At 39.2% G+C, this 12,500-nt stretch overlaps 1 protein-coding gene and 1 long non-coding RNA gene across 8 annotated transcripts in view; one reads left to right on the forward strand and one right to left on the reverse strand.

The window, feature by feature from the left end:
• The window catches only part of satb1b (SATB homeobox 1b), a 235,211-nt gene that overhangs the window by 164,014 nt on the left and 58,697 nt on the right, over window positions 1–12,500 (reverse strand). For 4 of the 6 annotated variants that reach the window (XM_062062656.1, XM_062062655.1, XM_062062654.1 and 1 more), the window contains exon 1: window positions 10,192–10,403. The exons of 1 other annotated variant lie outside the window; for it this stretch is intronic. The gene's annotated coding sequence lies outside the window, so the exon portion shown is untranslated. Of the gene's footprint in view, window positions 1–10,191; window positions 10,404–12,500 lie in introns of those variants that run through there. One more of the 6 variants, XM_062062653.1, reaches the window with a different exon arrangement.
• The window catches only part of LOC133659855 (uncharacterized), a 61,196-nt gene continuing 58,447 nt past the window's right edge, over window positions 9,752–12,500 (forward strand). For both annotated transcript variants that reach the window (XR_009827727.1, XR_009827728.1), the window contains exon 1: window positions 9,752–9,817. This is a non-coding gene — a long non-coding RNA (uncharacterized LOC133659855). The remainder of the gene's footprint in view (window positions 9,818–12,500) is intronic.

Below are 12,500 nucleotides of genomic sequence, written 5' to 3' on the forward strand. Positions count from 1 at the left end.
GTGCCACAGGGGGTGACGTTTTTAAGGGAAAATGTGCTATTACCGTATTTTTTGGACTATAAGGCGCACTTAAAATCCTTTTATTTTCTCAAAACTCGACAGTGCGCCTAATGTACGGAATCATTTTGGTTGTGCTTACCAACCTCGAAGCTATTTTATTTGGTACATGGTGTAATGATAAGTGTGACCGGTAGATGGCAGTCACACATAAGAGATACGTGTCGACTGCAATATGATGGCAGTCACACATAAGAGATTCATGTAGACTGCAATATGACTCGGTAAACAACACCAAAATGTGACATGTTCCATTGAAAGTATAGAACATAACACCCGGCGCTCAAAAATCCATCAAAATGTTTTAATATGACTTTGGTAAGCTATGAAGTCGCACCGCTTGATGGATTGTACTGTGCTTCAACATACGAGTATTATTATGGGGTGTGTATAAGGTAAGACATATTATCTGCCGTTTTCTTTCGCAATATTATTCAAAAGCAACTTTTCTTACCTTCTAGTACCTGCTGATCTGTATTTGGGATCAGCATAAGTCCTGAAAATTTGCGCGAGTCCGCCTTTGTAGTCCATGCCGACACCGTAGTCTCCGCTTTTGCCATTTCTAATATAAAATAGATATAAGTAAGAACTTTACACTGTCAGTAAACTTGCCAAGAAAGCGCTAAAACATACCGGTGTAGTGAGTTTACATTATTCACCCAAGGAACTTTAGTTATTAGAGAGTTACGGACAGACAGTTTTTCACGGGGCACATTCCCGGCGTTGTTATTGTACTCGTGAGCCGCGGATGAGGAGATGCTGCTCCGTTATTGATTGAAGTAAAGTCTGAATATCATAAAAACAGTTAGCTCCATCTTTTGACACTCCTTCCACTCCCGTCCTTGCACGCTACACCGCTACAACAAAGATGGTGAGGAGAATACGCTGCCGAAGGTGAGTCACGTAAATAAGACCGCTCACAGAAAGCGGCTTAAAGATGATCTGTAAAACATAATCTATGCAACATTTTGACCAAAGAACCACCATTACATGTTATGTAGACACCAAGGAAGTGTTTTCAATTTACAAAAAAAATAATAATAATATGACCCCTTTAATGTGCTTTATAATCCGGTGCGCCTTTTTTATGAAAATAGACCTGACTAGACCCGCTCATCTACAATGCGCCTTATAATCCGGTGGTCCGGAAAATACGGTATATTATTACCAGCGACTGAGCAGGAAGGGGCTAGAAATATGTTTGTAATAAAGTTCATACGAAGCACACTGTCATTCATTCATTGACATTTTACATGGGCCTCTTCATGCAAATTAGGGCCCCCACCAGATCCCGGGTGCCTACGCACAGCAGGCGATCTGCCTATAGGGAGGGGCCCACGATATATTGATTTATTTTTTATTTTTACCACTTTTCTTTTTCCTATGCACTACTCGATGTATAATGTATTTCCCTACTCAGATTAGTGTCATAACTAGGAAGCAATAGTTAGATGATATAATAGTTATTTGAATTGTTCTGACGTGTGCCAGACTGCTATAACTACTTTATCCAATCAGAAGCCTGGACAAAGTCATTCAGGCACAAAAGCAACAAGGTAATTCGAGAAAAGAAGAACCATACAGAAGGATTGGTGGTAAAACGACACCTGAATCTCATACTTCAGTTTACAAAACAATAACTGATTCCATTTACTCCTTAGGAAAGTTTTTTGTAGTCAGTTTGTTTGCAGACAACCAACATATACCACACAGCAAAATACAGGTTTTGAACCCGTGTTGGTGCAGACATGGCCATTAAGCTGTAGGAGTCATGGTGCATGTCAGTGCATCATGTTAATACACTGCTGCTGTCAAAGAGGACAAACTTGACCACCCCCGCGTTGAAAGATCATCAACTCCTCCATTCATAACATGCAATGAGCCAAGTAATTCCCAGCAATTAGCAGAGAAGTGGGGGTGGGTTTGTGCAAATGGGAATCCAGACCCGGATGAACATCAGATCCAGGTCAGGATTTTTGAATGAAAAAAAAAGGTTGTAGCAGCCTGCAATGGAAGGTTTTGACTTGAGTGGACGAGTTAAAGAAACCGACCTGAAACACGGCTGATTGGACTTCTGTCTTCAGCAAGGTGGTCAGAAAAAACAATGAAAACAAAATACAACAACGTTCAGAATGATTTGTTCGTGCGTTCGGACTAGGCGCTCTTTTTTTGGCAGGTGTACAGCGGGCAGCACGAGGATGTCGAAAAGGCTCAGGTGCAGTGTTGCCAATTTAGTGATGTCGTCGCTCTATTTAGCCAGTATTAAAGGGGAACTGCACATTACTTGGAATTGTGCCTATCATTCAAAATCACTAGGAGAGACAAGAACAAACGTGTCTTCTTTTTTTTTTTTTTTAGGATTCTAAAGATGAAAAAAACGCTCGCAAGATGCAACTAACATTTCAGCTAATGAGAGTCACCTCTGCTGCCTTCAAAGCCCTATAAAACAACTTCAAAACCTTCCATCAATGTTTTAAATACACAACTTAAGTATATATATATATATATGTATATATATATATATATATGTATATATATATATATATATATATATATATATATATATATATATATATATATATATATATATATACACACACACACACATATATATATATATATATATATATATATATATATATATATATATATATATATATATATATATATATATATATATATATATATATATATATATATATATATATATATATATATATATATATATAAATAAATAATAAATATATATAAATACACATACATATAGATATATATGTATGTATATAAATATACATAAATATATACATACAAACTGTATATACATATACTTACATACATACATAAGTATATGCATATACGTACATATATACACTTATACACACATAGTACACATCTGTACATGCATATAATATACACTACCGTTCAAAAGTTTGGGGTCACATTGAAATGTCCTTATTTTTGAAGGAAAAGCACTGTACTTTTCAATGAAGATAACTTTAAACTAGTCTTAACTTTAAAGAAATACACTCTATACATTGCTAATGTGGTAAATGACTATTCTAACTCCAAATGTCTGGTTTTTGGTGCAATATCTACATAGGTGTATAGAGGCCCATTTCCAGCAACTATCACTCCAGTGTTCTAATGGTGCAATGTGTTTGCTCATTGGCTCAGAAGGCTAATTGATGATTAGAAAACCCTTGTGCAATCATGTTCACACATCTGAAAACAGTTGAGCTTGTTACAGAAGCTACAAAACTGACCTTCCTTTGAGCAGATTGAGTTTCTGGAGCATCACATTTGTGGGGTCAATTAAACGCTCAAAATGGCCAGAAAAAGAGAACTTTCATCTGAAACTAGACAGTCTATTATTGTTCTTAGAAATGAAGGCTATTCCACAAAATTGTTTGGGTGACCCCAAACTTTTGAACGGTAGTGTATATATATATATATATATATCAATCAATCAATCAATCAATCAATGTTTATTTATATAGCCCTAAATCACAAGTGTCTCAAAGGGCTGTACAAGCCACAACGACATCCTCGGTACAGAGCCCACATACGGGCAAGGAAAACTCACCCCAGTGGGACGTCAATGTGAATGACTATGAGAAACCTTGGAGAGGACCGCATATGTGGGTGCCCCCCCCCCCCCCTGTAGGGGATATATATATATATACATATACACACACATATGTATATATGCAAACACACACACACATACATATACATACACACATTATATATGTACCGTATATATACACATACATACATACATACATATATACATACATAAATAATGTATTACAGGCACATTCATAACAATGTGTAATATGTATGTATTTACCATATTTTAATAATTTTAAGCATTACTGGAACTTCTTTCTTGGGCACATCGATTTCAGTGCTCATAGAAACGCACTTGCTACTTCTGTCAACAAACGTGTGGGTTCGTTAATCGATGCAGACTTCATAATAGATGACGAAGACGACTATTTTTGGACAAATGAGGATGCACAAACTTATCTTTTTTAACCTGAATATACGGAGAAAAAACTGCTGGTTATAGAAGATGAGCGAGCACGAAGAGAGGGAGCAGACTTGGTGGTGTAAATGTGGAGATTGCCAAGCTATGCCAACAGAAATTGAGTGCTTCTGCTGCTATGAGTGGCACACAATGTTATTATGGATGGAAAGGCTTCTTGTATCTGGCAAGGAGGTCAATGTTCAATGAAACTCCATCATAACGAAGGACGGACTGTTTGCGCTAACAAACCACGCAGTAGTAGAATACTTTTTCCACCATACTGTACCCAAAATCAACTGGAAACATCCCCGGCCAGTTTGAGTAAGTCACTATAATGTTGATCATGATAAATGCAGCACATCATGCTTACAACTACATACACTGTCGAGCTCGCTGTGTACAAACAAAACATGAAATATGGGCTAATACTTTACAGGCACTGTTATATGATTGTTCATGTATTTCAATCGGTACAGATTGGTGTCCTATTGCATTGTGTTGTGCATTACAAACTCAAAAAGCTTTACCTCTTGCTAATGCCGTAGCAGTATGAGACTGTGTCTCTGACTACGTTTACACAGCAGCCCAAATCAGATTTTTTCAAAATCTCTTTTTTTACCAGCAAACTGCTTACACTACAAGTAAAATGTGATCTTTATCAGACTCCAGTGTAAACATGCAGAGGCCCAAATGTGGCCCCAAAGTGGCCTTGACGTCACTTGGATGTGCAGTTCGATAAAGTGAAAACAAAGGAATGTGACTGGATTCTGTAAATGAACAAGGAAGTCGCTACTACTACTACAACAAAACAAAACAAAAGTCGCCACACCTTAAAAATAAGTGTTTTATTATGTGAAAATAAATTAGATAATATAATGTATGAATAGATATGTATAGTGTAATATATTTGGGAGGGTTCAAATCTTTTTATGGCTGTAGGGGCAATACGGACATCAGCGTGGATCTACGTCAGCTTTATTTTTCAACTCAGTTATGTAAAAAGATTACGCAATGTACGTAACATGTAAGCAAATACGTAATTCCGGTCCTGTAACAATCGCTATATCTTCGGAACCTAAATATATATTACATGTAGCCTATTGTTTGCGCACTATTGACTAGTGATGAAAAAAGACTAATTTCACTGAAACCGAATGTTGTGATGAAGTATCCACTTCATCCCAACAAGGAGCTGCGTCTTTTCCCACGCACACGAATGAAAAGCTGACGAAAAAGTTGCATCAAAGTCGCATTTCCGTTAAGACTGAAGTCACATTTGGAAAGATCAGATTAAAATCGAATTCGGACTACCTTCTGATGTGGTCTGAATCTGATGCGAAAACTTTAGATTTGAAGCACCTTGGAGCGTTTAGACTGGCAACAAAAATCCTATCTGTGGTCACTTCAGGGCAAAATATACCAGATTTGGTGTGCAGTGTAAACGGGTCCTCTATGAGCAAGGCAATGTGTTACTACACTAAAAAAAAAAGAGTTCCTCAGTGTTCGCTCCTACGATAACAATCTCGCTTGGTTATTTGTTATTGGTTATTATACACGTTACGGAACGAATATGAGGTATTGTTGGCGGTTCTTGGATGCACTGTGAGGCAAAAAGGATTAGTAACATTGCTAGAACGAGACGATTATTACAAATTACAATAGAAAAAAAAACATGTTATTGTTTCTCATAAGGATTGTGAACGATAGGCAAAATTCTAAAAAAAAAAAAAAAGTGCAGATGTTCAAAGATACTAAGAAAAAAATAGCTACTTTTTCTTGTGTTACTCAAAACTCTGACGTGAAAGCACATATTGATCTTAAATCCGGATTATGCTTTGGCGAAGTCAGATTAGGGTTGTACGGTATACCGGTATTAGTTTAGTACCGCGATACTAATGAATCATATTCGGTACTATACCGCCTCTAAAAAGTACCGGTCCGCCTCCTGCCCACATTGTCACGTTGTGTCATTTCTGGTTTACGAGTAGACGAGCATGTTCGGCAGCGTGCAATCACGGAGTACTCACAAACAGACACAGTGTGTAGACAGAAAAGGGAGAACGCACGCATTTTGGCTTTAAAACTAATAATAAAGGTGAAGTTATAACACTGAAACACCCTCAGGAAGAGGTGCTTTAAGACATGGCTAGCTAGCTAGCGGCTAAAGTCCAGCCCCAGTTGGCAGTGTTGTAGCTACTTCTAAATCACTAATCCTCGTCTTTATGGCGACAAATAAAGTAAGTTTCTTACAAGTATCATCCCTGCAGGACCAGGAATAGCTAAACATGCTTCACTACACACCATAGCTCGCCGGCGTCAAAATGTAAACAAAGGCCATTGGTGGACCTACACCTAACATCCACTGTAATGATACCAAGTACAGTAGTGTATCTAGTCGATACTACTATGATTATGTCGATATTGTTTGGCATCACAACATCTTCTTTCGTTTAAAAAAAAAGTATATTATGTTTATAAAGTCAGGAAATATGTCCCTGGACACATGAGGACTTTGAATATGACCAATGTATGATCCTGTTACTACTTGGTATCGGATTGATACCCAAATGTGTGGTATCATCCAAAACTAATGTAAAGTATCAAACAACAGAAGAATAAGTGATTATTACATTTTAACAGAAGTGTAGATAGAACATGTTAAAAGAGAAAGTAAGCAGATATTAACAGTAAATGAACAAGTAGATTAATACTTCATTTTCTACCACTTTTTTGATTTTCTACTTAATCATTTTGACAAAATAATAGAATGATAAATGACACACTATGTTACTGCATACGTCAGCAGCTAAATTAGCAGCTTTTGTTTGCTTACTTACTAATAAAAGACAAGTTGTCTTGTATGTTCACTATTTTATTTAAGCACAAACTTGCAATAAGAAACATATGTTTAATGTACCGTAACATTTTTTATGAAAATAACGCCAATAATGCAATTTTTTTTAGAAAAGTACAGAAAAGTATCAAAATATTGGTTTCGGGACAACAATACTTCAGAGTTTCCACTGTACTTGAACAAGCTTTTTTTTTTTTTTAATTCTCTGACTTTTTACTGAGAAACCACACAACTGCTTGCAAGCAAAGTTGGACTTGTGTAAAATAAGCCAAACAGGAAACCAATACACAACCGGAAGCGTACACAGTAGGGCTGTGAATCTTTGGGTGTCCCACGATTCGATTCAATATCGATTCTTGGGGTCACGATTCGATTCAAAATCGATTTTTTTTTTTCAATTCAACAATATTCTCGATTCAAAAACGATTTTTTCCCGATTCAAAACGATTCTCTATTCATTCAATACATAGGATTTCAGCAGGATCTACCCCAGTCTGCTGACATGCAAGCAGAGTAGTAGGTTTTTGTAAAAAGCTTTTATAATTGTAAAGGACAATGTTTTATCAACTGATTGCACTAATGTACATTTGTTTGAACTATTAAATTAACCAAAAATATGACTTATTTTATCTTTGTGAAAATATTGGACACAGTGTGTTGTCAAGCTTATGAGATGCGATGAAAGTGTAAGCCACTGTGACACTATTGTTCATTTTTATTTTTTTATAAATGTCTAATGATAATGTCAATGAGGGATTTTTAATCACTGCTATGTTGAAATTGTAACTAATATTGCTACTGTTGTTGATAATATTAATTTTTGTTTCACTACTTTTGGTTTGTTCTGTGTCGTGTTTGTGTCTCCTCTCAATTGTTCTGTTTATTGCAGTTCTGAGTGTTGCTGGGTCGGGTTTGGTTTTGGAATTGGATTGCATTGTTATGGTATTGCTGTGTATTGTTTTGTTGGATTGATTAATTTAAAAAAAAAAAAAAAAAAAAAAAAAATGTTGATAAATAAAAAAAATTTAAAAATAGATTTTTTAAAAATGAGAATCGATTCTGAATCGCACAACGTGAGAATCGCGATTCAAAATCGAATCAATTTTTTCCCCACACCCCTAGTACACAGCCAAGGCTGAGGTGGCAAGTACAGAAAAGTATTGAAATAATTTTGGTACCGGTACCAAAATATTCGTATGGGGACAACACTAAGTTGGATGTATCATTTCATAGCACTTTGCCCTGGTTAAAGGCCTACTGAAACCCACTACTACAGACCAAGCAGTCTGATAGTTTATATATCAATGATAAATTCTTAACATTGCAACACATGCCAATACGGCTGGGTTAACTTATAAAGTGCAATTTTAAATTTCCCGCGAAACTTCCGGTTGAAAACGTCTATGTATGATGACGTATGCGTGTGACGTCAATGGTTGAAACGGAAGAATTCGGACACCATTGTATCCAATACAAAAAGCTCTGTTTTCATCGCAAAATTCCACAGTATTCTGGACATCTGTGTTGGTGAATCTTTTGCAATTTGTTTAATGAACAATGAAGACTCCAAAGAAGAAAGCTGTAGATGGGATCGGTGTATTAGCGGCTGGCTGCAGCAACACAACCAGGAGGACTTTGACTTGGATAGCAGACGCGCTATCCGACGCTAGCCGCCGACCGCATCGATGATCGGGTGAAGTCCTTCGTCGCGCCGTCGATCGCTGGAACGCAGTAGAGCACGGGTGTTGATGAGCAGATGAGGGCTGGCTGGCGTAGGTGGATAGCTAATGTTTTTAGCATAGCTCTGTGAGGTCCCGTAGCTAAGTTAGCTTCAATGGCGTTGTTAGCAACAGCATTGTTAAGCTTCGCCAGCCTGGAAAGCATTAACCGTGTAGTTACAGGTCCATGGTTTAATAGTATTGTTGATTTTCTGTCTATCCTTCCAATCAGGGGCTTATTTCTTTTGTTTCTATCTGCAGTTAAGCCCGATGCTATCACGTTAGCTCCGTAGCTAAAGTGCTTCGCCGATGTATTGTCGTGGAGATAAAAGTCACTGTGAATGTCCATTTCGCGTTCTCGACTCTCATTTTCAAGAGGATATAGTATCCGAGGTGGTTTAAAATACAAATCCGTGATCCACAATAGAAAAAGGAGAAAGTGTGGAATCCAATGAGCCCTTTTACCTAAGTTACGGTCAGAGCGAAAAAAGATACGTCCTGCACTGCACTCTAGTCCTTCACTCTCACGTTCCTCATCCACAAATCTTTCATCCTGGCTCAAATTAATGGGGTAATCGTCGCTTTCTCTGTCCGAATCGCTCTCGCTGCTGGTGTAAACAATGGGGAAATGTGAGGAGCCCTTCAACCTGCGACGTCACGCTACTTCCGGTACAGGCAAGGCTTTTTTTTATCAGCGACCAAAAGTTGCGAACTTTATCGTCGATGTTCTCTACTAAATCCTTTCAGCAAAAATATGGCGATATCGCGAAATGATCAAGTATGACACATAGAATGGATCTGCTATCCCCGTTTAAATTTAAAAAAATAATTTCAGTAGGCCATTAAGTATGTGGCGTGTACTTCCCTACCCCAACGCTAGGGGCAGAGTTTTACGACGGGGCAACCCACAACCACAACTCACATTAGCTTCCTTCACTAAAAATAAACTAATAAACAATTACTTTTATTGCAAATGCTGATACAAACATCGTCTGAACTATAATCTTAATAACACAGGACATGGCAAATTATGCAAATTTGTTTTTTAGCGACTTGGGGAGACTTTTATGACAGCCAATAGCTACTTTCCTTATTGAGGAGTTGGCGTGCGGTGGGACCGCAGACCCGCGGACATCTGCGAACGTCTCTCCGGCGCGGGTGAGTGTCTGCTCTCCGCTAGCTTACACCGGCCGACGGGTGGAGGAATCCGGCGACATTTAGCTAACAAAACAAACCGAAGAACAACAAGCAGGAGCGGCTAGCGGCGACTTTAGTTGAACAAAAACACAAACATGGCCGGTGAGAGGCAGCCAGGCACCCCGGCCGCTAGCCACCGGCAGGGAGACCGAATGTAACACCGGCGACACGGCGCTTCAAACCCGGCTTGGGGAACGAGCTACACCTCGGCGAGCACACGTAGGCGAGCGAGCGAGCGTGCCTGCTGTTGTCGGGTGAGAAGCCCGGTTAGCAGGTTGGCCACATCGAAGAAGAAGAAGCAGAAAGAGGAGGAGGTCAAAAAGTGAGCTTTTTACTTTCCGGTGTCGAGGATGAACGACGCTCTGCCGCCGGGTGCACATAGGCGGACTGGCCGCGCTGCTGCCGCCGCTGCCGCCTGGAAGTGGAAGAGGAGGCGGAGGTAGTGTCCTGCTGCACGGGCTCGGAGCTCCTGTCCCTCGCTATCCGCCTCTCGGTCTTTCCCCCTCTCGCTCCGGCTCTCCCTCCGTGTCCCCATTAAATTATTAGTTGTATTGACTCATCGCCCCCCGCCTCTCTCTCTCTCTCTCTCTCTCTCTCTCTCTCTCTCTCCCTCTCTCTCTCTCTCTCTCTCTGTCTCTCTCTCTCTCTCTCTCTCTCTCTCTCTCTCTCTCCATGCATGCATTTCCGGGGGTGCACCACCACCACCACCATGCATGTGTGTGGAAGTAAAGTAGTCCCCCCCCCCGAAAAACATGGCTTTGGGAGGGCCAAATAAAAGTGGAGATAGTGCACTTTCATTTCACCAAAAGGGTTGGAAACTGTTTGTGTAATTTCTAATCAGCTTGATTGGAGTGAGAGCATTTATTAGCCAGTCAACACACACACACTGAAAACTATAACTCACTATAATCAATAATTCATATTTCAATGCCAACACTCACTCCGGTTGATATTTTACAACACGCGCAGACGGGATGACATCAAGTTTGCCAAAGTTGTCCGGCTCAAAGGCCAAAGTGTGACAAAAATTAATACTAGTATAGAATGGTTTAAGAGCAGCAAAGTTGACAGTAAGCTATTGCTGTGAGATGTGGAAAAAAAATCCCAATACATATATATACATATATATATATATATATATGTATTGGAATATACATTTTAATTAATAATAAAGGCCTCGAATTTTAACTTTTTAAGGTCAAGGCAAGTGTTGCCTTAAAGGCCTACTGAAACCCACTACTACCGACAACGCAGTCTGATAGTTTATATATTAATGATGAAATCTTAACATCGCAACACATGCCAATACGGCCGGGTTAACTTATAAAGTGTAATTTTAAACTTCCCAGGAAACTTCCGCTTGAAAACGTTGCGGTATGATGACGTATGCGCGTGACGTCACAAGGTCAAGGGAAGTGTTTGGACCCAATTCAAATACCTCTGTTTTCTTCGACAAAATTCCACAGTATTCTGGACATCTGTGTTGGTGAATCTTTTGCAATTTGTTTAATGGACAATGGAGACTGCAAATAAGAAAGTTGTAGGTGCGATCGGTGGAGCGGCGGACTACAGCAACACCAACACCAACACCAGGAGGTTGTGTTGTGTTTTGAGCAGGATAGCAGACGCACTACGGTGAGTACAGCTTTGGCTTCCAAACATTTGATCGCTTGCCCGAACGTGCGTGTCGATATGTGCATGTCACGTACGTAACTTTAGGGAAATATATGTTTCTTGCCGACTCTGATGGCGGCCGGGGTGTCGTCAAAAGCGTACAACGCCCGCCGCCGCATCTAAGTTAGCTTCTGTTTTTTTAGCTTCGCCAAGCTGAATATTATTAATCGTGTATTTACATGTTCATGGTTTAATAGTATTATTGATCTTCTGTCTATCCATCCAGTCAGGTTTTTTTTTAATTTAGTTTCTATCTGCATTTGAGACTGATGCTATCACGTTGGCTACGTAGCTAGGTTAGCTTCTGTGTTTTTAGCTTCGCCAAGCTGAATATTATTAATCGTGTATTTACATGTTCATGGTTTAATAGTATTATTGATCTTCTGTCTATGATGCTATCATGTTGGCTACGTAGCTAGGTTAGCTTCTATTTTTTTAGCTTCGCAAAGCTGAATATTATTAATCGTGTATTTACATGTTCAGTCACTGTGAATGTCCATTTCGCGTTCTCGACTCTCATTTTCAAGAGGATATAGTATCTGAGATGGTTTAAAATACAAATCTGTGATCCACAATAGAAAAAGGAGAGAGTGTGGAATCCAATGAGCCAGCTTGTACCTAAGTTACGGTCAGAGCGAAAAAAGATACGTCCATCACTGCCTCTCAAGTCCTTCACTGTAACGTTCCTCATCTACGAATCTTTCATCCTCGCTCAAATTAATGGGGTAATCGTCACTTTCTCGGTCCGAATCTCTCTCGCTCCATTGTAAACAACGGGGAATGTGAGGAATACTAGCTCCTGTGACGTCACGCTACTTCCGGTACAGGCAAGGCTTTTTTTTATCAGCGAGCAAAAGTTGCGAACTTTATCGTCGATTTTCTCTACTAAATCCTTTCAGCAAAAATATGGCAATATCGCGAAATGATCAAGTATGACACATAGAATGGATCTGCTATTCCCGTTTAAATA

Source organism: Entelurus aequoreus, linkage group LG11, assembly GCF_033978785.1.
Source record: "Entelurus aequoreus isolate RoL-2023_Sb linkage group LG11, RoL_Eaeq_v1.1, whole genome shotgun sequence".
NCBI lineage: Eukaryota > Metazoa > Chordata > Actinopteri > Syngnathiformes > Syngnathidae > Entelurus > Entelurus aequoreus.